The 7,038-nt window shown below is 42.2% G+C and overlaps 1 protein-coding gene across 1 annotated transcript in view; it reads left to right on the top strand.

The window, feature by feature from the left end:
• Positions 1 to 603: 603 nt before the first annotated feature.
• LOC130141895 (endogenous retrovirus group K member 8 Gag polyprotein-like) overlaps positions 604 to 7,038 on the top strand; it is a 118,218-nt gene continuing 111,783 nt past the window's right edge. Inside the window, exon 1 of the mRNA XM_056323191.1 lies at positions 604 to 726. The gene's annotated coding sequence lies outside the window, so the exon portion shown is untranslated. The remainder of the gene's footprint in view (positions 727 to 7,038) is intronic.

Here is a 7,038-nt window from a genome sequence, read left to right as displayed (position 1 = left end):
AAGTTATAAATATGACCTGTTTGTTTAATAAAGTGAGCATGGCATGTAGCCATATTGGTGTGATTGTCGTGACTTGGCCGACTCTCCACGGGGGACCCTCTTCATCTGGCTCCCGAACAGGGACCCATTTAGTCGCTTAAATGCTGTTCACTTAAATGCGGAAGTCTCCGTGCATTGGACCCTAAGGGAAGTTGTCCGATTAGGGAGCTGGAGGTCGGAGGCGGGCGGAAACTGGAAGGCGAAAAGCGGAGTCCAGAGTTCGGTGTGGAGCTGCAGATCGCACCCCCGCCAGAGGTAAAACTGCGACGAATAAAGCGCGGCAGGGCTCCCCGCTGATTTCCTCTCTGTGAGAGGGGGGAGCACTAAGGAAGACTGCGACAAGTGCGGCAGGGCTCTCCGCTGATTTCCTTTCTGTGAGAGGGGGGAGCTCTCAGGAAGACTGCAATGGAATTAGACGCGGCAATTAAACTTTTAACTGGTATCCTCTTTAAGAGAGGGGAGAGCATTAAAGAAACAGAAGTGGAGGCTTTAGCTCACTGGGCACGAAAAAAGGATAAGATTCCTGAACCCGCGTTATTGCTTAGTATTACGAAATGGAGAGAAGTGGGAAATATCCTCTGGGATACTACGATCGAGGGAGGTAAAGAAGGAAAAGAAGCTAAAGCGTTAGGAGCTACATGGCGGTCTATAATTAACACTCTGGAAACTATGAAGGCGGAAAAAAAAGTAGCGGCAGCAGCTATAGAAGCGTTGGGAGGAGATGAGGTAGAAAAGCCAATAGAGCAGAAGGGTGATTCACCTAAGCCTTCTCTCTTGCTACATATTTTGGAGTTGGGCATGCTCGTCCTATGAAGGGTATGTCACCCTCTGCGTGTTCAACAGTACAGGAGTTTTTAGATAAGACAGCAGACAAACCGGAAGTTACTCCTCGGGGGTCTGTTGTAAATGAGCCAAAACCGGAATGGCCTGTTGAGCCTCCCCAGGATAGAGGAGCAACGAGTCCTGCTGCACCAATTGGAGCTGTGGGTGGAGCAAGGCCAAAATGGAGGGTGGCTACAGCTCGTAGGTCAAATCGGGGGGGCGGGGGGGGCAAAAGCACCGTCCGATGTCATATCCTCCTCTTCCTGAAACATCATCGGATGAATTTAAGGAAGAAGGTGGGGAGAAACTTTGTGATAACAATACAGAGAAATCCTTACAGGAGGTAATAGATAAATTAAGAAACCTGGAAAAGCGAGTTGAAATGACCCTGCCAACTACTTCAATACCTGTAATTCCTCCAGTTAACCCAACTACACCTCCGATGCTGAACTCGACAAAAGATCCAATTCTACAGCGTTGGTCTGGTGGTGTTTGTGATGCTATTTTGGAGGGTGATTGGCAGGTGACCAGCTCGTTACCTTGTCCAGTACTGATTATTAATCTTGATGCACATAACTGGGACATGATTTATGGAAGATTAATGATCGGATTTTAGCGATGGGAGTGTTGCAACCTGCTCTTCCACCTTTTATGATGATCCCTCAGATTTGGCAAATTGTTGTGATAGACTTGAAAGACTGTCTTTTTCACGATTCCCTTACACCCTGATGACATGCAAAGAGCCTCACTAAGGATGATTTGCAACCGTTCCAATACTGGTTGCATGACACCGAAGCCAACAGTCCTCGAACTTGTTCACCAGAACAGCGGGCTGCCCTAGAAGTTGTGTCCTGCAGGATTCAGACTGGCTGGTGTGTTTGCCAAATGGCGAATCATCCGTTATCTTTTTTGGTTTGTAATGTTGCCACTTCACCTTTTGCCCTTATTTTGCAATGGCAAAAGAAAAAGGGGGAAAATATGGAGATCGTTTTAGAGTGGTTGCTTTTGCCATTGCAACCCAGACATTGTATTTTAAGTCGCCCTGAAGCAGTAGCGGCCTTGGTGAGAAAAGGAAGAGACAGGATTGTTGAAATTGATGGGACTGAACCGGTAGATATCAGTATTCCAGTCCGTGGTGATGGTTATGAGTGGCTCCTGAGACATTCAGCAGCCATACAGGAAGCCTTGATGGGCTATACAGGTGTTGTACACAACAACCGGCCAAAAGGAACTCTCTGGAAGATGTTAGAACATTACAAGTGGACTGTGAGACCTTTATGTTCAAAAAGACCAGTTGATGGGCCAACGGTGTTCACAGATGCAGGACGAAAGATGAAGAAGGCTGCGTGTGTTTGGCAATCCGATAATCAGTGGCAGAAACAAGTGATCACCGGTGAACCACGGGACAACCTTCAAACCTTAGAACTGAAAGCAGTGTGTTGGGCATTGGGAAGCCGGAACGACACACCTGTAAACATAGTATCAAACTCATCGTACGTAGTTGGTGTAGTACAGAGCACTGAAGATGCCTTGTTGAGAGAGACAAAGAACCAACATCTTGGTGAAATGTTTATACAACTGCGTAGTACTCTTTGACAGAGAAAACATGAATTTTGTGTTATGCATATTAGAAGTCATCAGTGGAACATTGGATTGGGTGAAGGTAAAGCTAGAGCTGATGAAGCAGTCAGCTGTCTGGCAATAACTCCTCCAACAAATAAGTTTGAAGAAGCTCGTAACAGCCACGAGATGTTTCATCAGAATGCAAAGTCTTTACATCGACAGTATCAAATACCCATAGCAGATGCAAAGGGTATTGTCCGCTCCTGTCCTCAATGTAGTCATCATGGACCTGGTTTAGGGGTGGGCACTAACCCAGAAGGTCTGAAGGCACTTCAGGTTTGGCAAATGGATGTAACACATGTACCTGACTTTGGGAAGCTTAAGTATGTGCATGTCACAATTGACACCTATTCTCATTTTATATGGGCCACTGCACAAACCGGTGAAAAGGCATTACATGTGGAGAGATGCTTAATGTCTTGTTTTGCTGTCATGGGAGTACCTGTAGAAATAAAGACAGACAATGGTCCAGCGTATCGTAGTCAACGAGTTGCTAGGTTTATGGCAACTGGGGGAATTAAACACGTTAAAGGGATTCCTCACTCCCCAACGGGGCAAGCAGTTGTTGAAAGGGCAAACCGTACCCTGAAGGATTTGCTTCAGAGACAGAAAGTATGGCAGGACATAGATGTAACTAAACGGTTGACTAAGGTGTTGTTTACCTTAAACTCTCTCTCCCTTACGGAGGATAGAGAGGGACCACCTGTTGTTATACATCACCAAACAGCACGAGGGAACCAAACAACTACAGTTCCCGGTTTGAATGTTCTGTATAAAAATATGGCTTCAGGCGTATGGGAAGGACCTAATCCGGTGTTCTTTATCGGTAGAGGTTATTTTTGTATCTCCACAGATAAAGGACCTATATGGGTCCCTAGCAAGTTTGTGTGACCTGTATGTCAAGATCAGAAGACGGAAGAGAAGACTCAGAGCGAGCAGACAGAATAAACTGTCTATGTTGTAAGGGATGTAACCCGTGGGTATTGTGCCAATGTATGCTGTGTGGGGTAAAACGGTTCTGTAAGCCAAAGCTTAAATGTAAATGGTGTAAAGAGTGTATGTGTTTGATTAGTAACCGGGCATGAAGCAAGAGAAAACATATGACTAGTGTAATACCATGCTGATTGGAGACAGCATACATCATCAGAATCTGTGAAAGCACAAATTTGTGGGGTGGAATGTGAAAAAAAAAATTAAAAAAAAGGTGGAAATTGTAGGACTAAACATGTTTAAGTGGTGACTTGGTTTACGGTCTTGATGAATTTTTTACCAAAAGTAAAAAGTATTTTTGACATCTTGCCTAGGACAAACATATGGGTGACATGGGCAAATATCACGGGAGTAACAGACTTTTGTTTAAGTCTGCAACAGGCAGACAACCCCTTTAGAGCTTGTTTAATTGGTATTCCCCTGCAAGAGAATGTAACAAAATTTGATGGTTTTTGGAATGTTAAAACAGTGGATCTGACTTCCAATCAGAATGGTACATGTATGAGTCCAAATGGGCAATATGTTTGGCCTTCTATGCGTAATGCAGCGTGGCAGAAGGCGGTTATTGAGAATTTAAATCAGCCACATCATTTACCTTGGTAGGAGTTAGATCTATTGGCTAGCGTTGTACCTGTTGAATGTGTTAATGTTACTGCAACTGGTATGGCAGACTGTACCCACATGTCATCACCACTTCAACCCGTGAATGGCACTGGAGTAATTTGGTTTGGTGACCCGTGGCAGTTATGGCTAACACATCAAGGTGAATGGGGGTTTTATACAGGGTTTCAAAATCTAACCGGTTCACCTATTTGGGGTGAATTGAAAACCGGGGGTTTCCATATAGATGTATCAGGGGGTTATCAGTGTCCACCGGGAGTCTTTTTGATATGTGGGGACAGAGCGTGGCCAGGGATTCCTTTGTATCCTGTCGGTGGACCATGTTATTTAGGGCGTTTGACTTTGTTTGCTCCACATATGAAAGACTTATTGAAAATGGCTCAACAATCTCATAGATCACGGAGGGCACCGCGCACCTTTGATGAGACATGTAATGACCGAGTCGATCTGCAGTCTGTAACAGCAAATGTCCTAGCCTCCATATTTATGCCGGGGGCAATGGCTGCATTAAATGCTAAGAATATACGAAGGTTAGCGGGCTGGGGAGAGAAACAATTTAATCTTACATCGCAGATTTTAAGTTCGTTATTGCTTGATGTAGATAGTGTTAGGCATGCTACGTTACAAACTAGAGCTGCAATAGATTTTTTGCTATTAGCACATGGACACGGTTGTGAGGATTTTGAAGGGTTGCGTTGTATGAACCTTTCCGATCATTCCATATTGATGCACAAGAAGTTGTCACAACTGCAGGGAGACATGAAGCATATTCTTGCTGAGGATAATCCCTTTGATGAATGGTTGAGAGGATTGGGGATAACAGGTTGGTTAAAGACGTTATTGATGGAAGGAATACGCTTTTTTATAATCGTTGTTGTAATGTTTTTAGTTTTTAGCTGTTTATTTTCTTGTTTGAAGAAAGGTTTAACATCTATTGTGAAACGGACATGGGTTGTCCAAAAAGAAAAAGGGGGATATGTAGAGGGATTTTTAAAGGACCAAGGACATATGTTACCATTGTCTGGGTTGGACAACCCAGGCCTGTTAGTTGAAGCTGCAGAGCAGCTTTAAATTGTCCTGGGAACAAGCAGGGTGAGAAAGAAAACAAGCTATGCACAAACAAGAAGCCAGGTGCAGAGCAAGTCCTGGGAACCTTGGAATCAACACACTCTCATCGGCACACTCTGGTCAGGTGCCTGCAGCATGCTCACCAATCACCGACACGGACGCCCACCCGCGTGACCAGAAACATTTATCCAATCACCTGTGTGAGCGGTCGGTTTAAGTTATAAATATGACCTGTTTGTTTAATAAAGTGAGCATGGCATGTAGCCATATTGGTGTGATTGTCGTGACTTGGCCGACTCTCCACGGGGGACCCTCTTCATGTTGTACATTTTCTACACACACACACATGGACACAAGCACAGGCACACCAGGCACTGAATAGGCTATTTAATATTTAATCTGCATGCAGCTGTTTAGATATTTGTTTGATCTGTCTCTGGATTTTTCATTTAAAATCTGTGGTTAACAGCAGCCAACCTGATCTGCATGTGTGTATGTCTGATTTTTTCACTGCTATGCCTCCTGTGTCCTACATCTTAATCACATCCAGGCACCCACCCCATTACATTACCAGACGGGAAGTGATGGACATCCCTTGACTCTCTTCATGACCCCCTGCTAATCCTGTTTCACACACAGGCTCCCTGCTGTATGAAACACAAAAGCTGCCACCATTGTTCTTTACTTCCAGTCGATATTCTGACAGACTTGATCTAGCAAATTAGTATTCTGTGGTAGAAGCATGACAAAAGACCCTTTTGACACACTTCGAATCGATACAAAGGCCAACAGAGAACCATTTCACCGTAGTTCTGTTATTTTTCCCCTTTTGATGACCCTTCTTTTTTTTTTAGGTTGTATGACCTTGCCAGATTTAAAAATATAATGTTAGAAAAGTCATCCTTGCACAGGAGGAGAAAAATATAAACATGCAGAAATGTCAGAATACCAATGTAAAATTAAAATGCAGTTGGATCAGAGGAGTAAAGATTTTCTTGTGTGAATTTGTTCTTCACACTGCTGAAATCTCTACACGCTTCAAATGTCAGAGTATAGAAGTAAATAGACTGTTCTGGCCACGAATGCTGTGTTACATCTGAATGTTATTATTCTTTCTTTTTTAAAAAATGAAAAAAATCTTCTCAGAGGATTACAAATTTATATCTTAGTCATATTTCTTGGTATGAAGGATCTTGCAATAGTGTCCCATATTTTCACATTTACTTAATTTTCAAGTGCTTATGCTGTGAAATATGACTGAATTTATGCTGATATTAATCATACTATGCAAAGAAAAAATACTCTTCAGCATGTGCTATATAAAAAAAAATCTATAAAAAGCAACTTAATTTGCATCTGAAAGTTTATCTACAGACATTACACCTGTTCAAAATCATGATTTATTCATACAGAAACCACAGACTTCACTGACTTGCATCTTTAAGCAATATTATGTACGTATTTCTCTACATCTGCAAGAATTACTCGTTTAGTCACTGTCATTTTAATTAGGTTTACACCTTTACCAATTTAATCCTTTTTAGGTTGGCCAAATCTATGTAACAGATTTACATTTATCTCATAATAGATACTTAAATGCAACTATATCCAGGTACACATAGATGCTATAGCTTTGCCTTACGATCATTTTAAGGGTGTAATTATATCATAATAAGGCATAATTCTTTTAATTTACATGCTTTCACATTTTTCTTAAAGAATGATCCATCCTCTTAAATGAAAAACAAGCACTCAGATATATTTTCTTTCTCATACTATCAAAGTAAAAAATAACTACTCAAAGCCACTTTCTAAATCTAATCTTCAAATTATAAGTTTTCAAGCTGAAAAAAAACTTAAGTCAATAAAAATGAG

Source organism: Falco biarmicus, chromosome W, assembly GCF_023638135.1.
Source record: "Falco biarmicus isolate bFalBia1 chromosome W, bFalBia1.pri, whole genome shotgun sequence".
Lineage (NCBI taxonomy): Eukaryota > Metazoa > Chordata > Aves > Falconiformes > Falconidae > Falco > Falco biarmicus.
The sequence above is the reverse complement of the archived record's forward strand: the minus strand, read 5'-3'. Positions and strand labels throughout refer to the sequence as shown.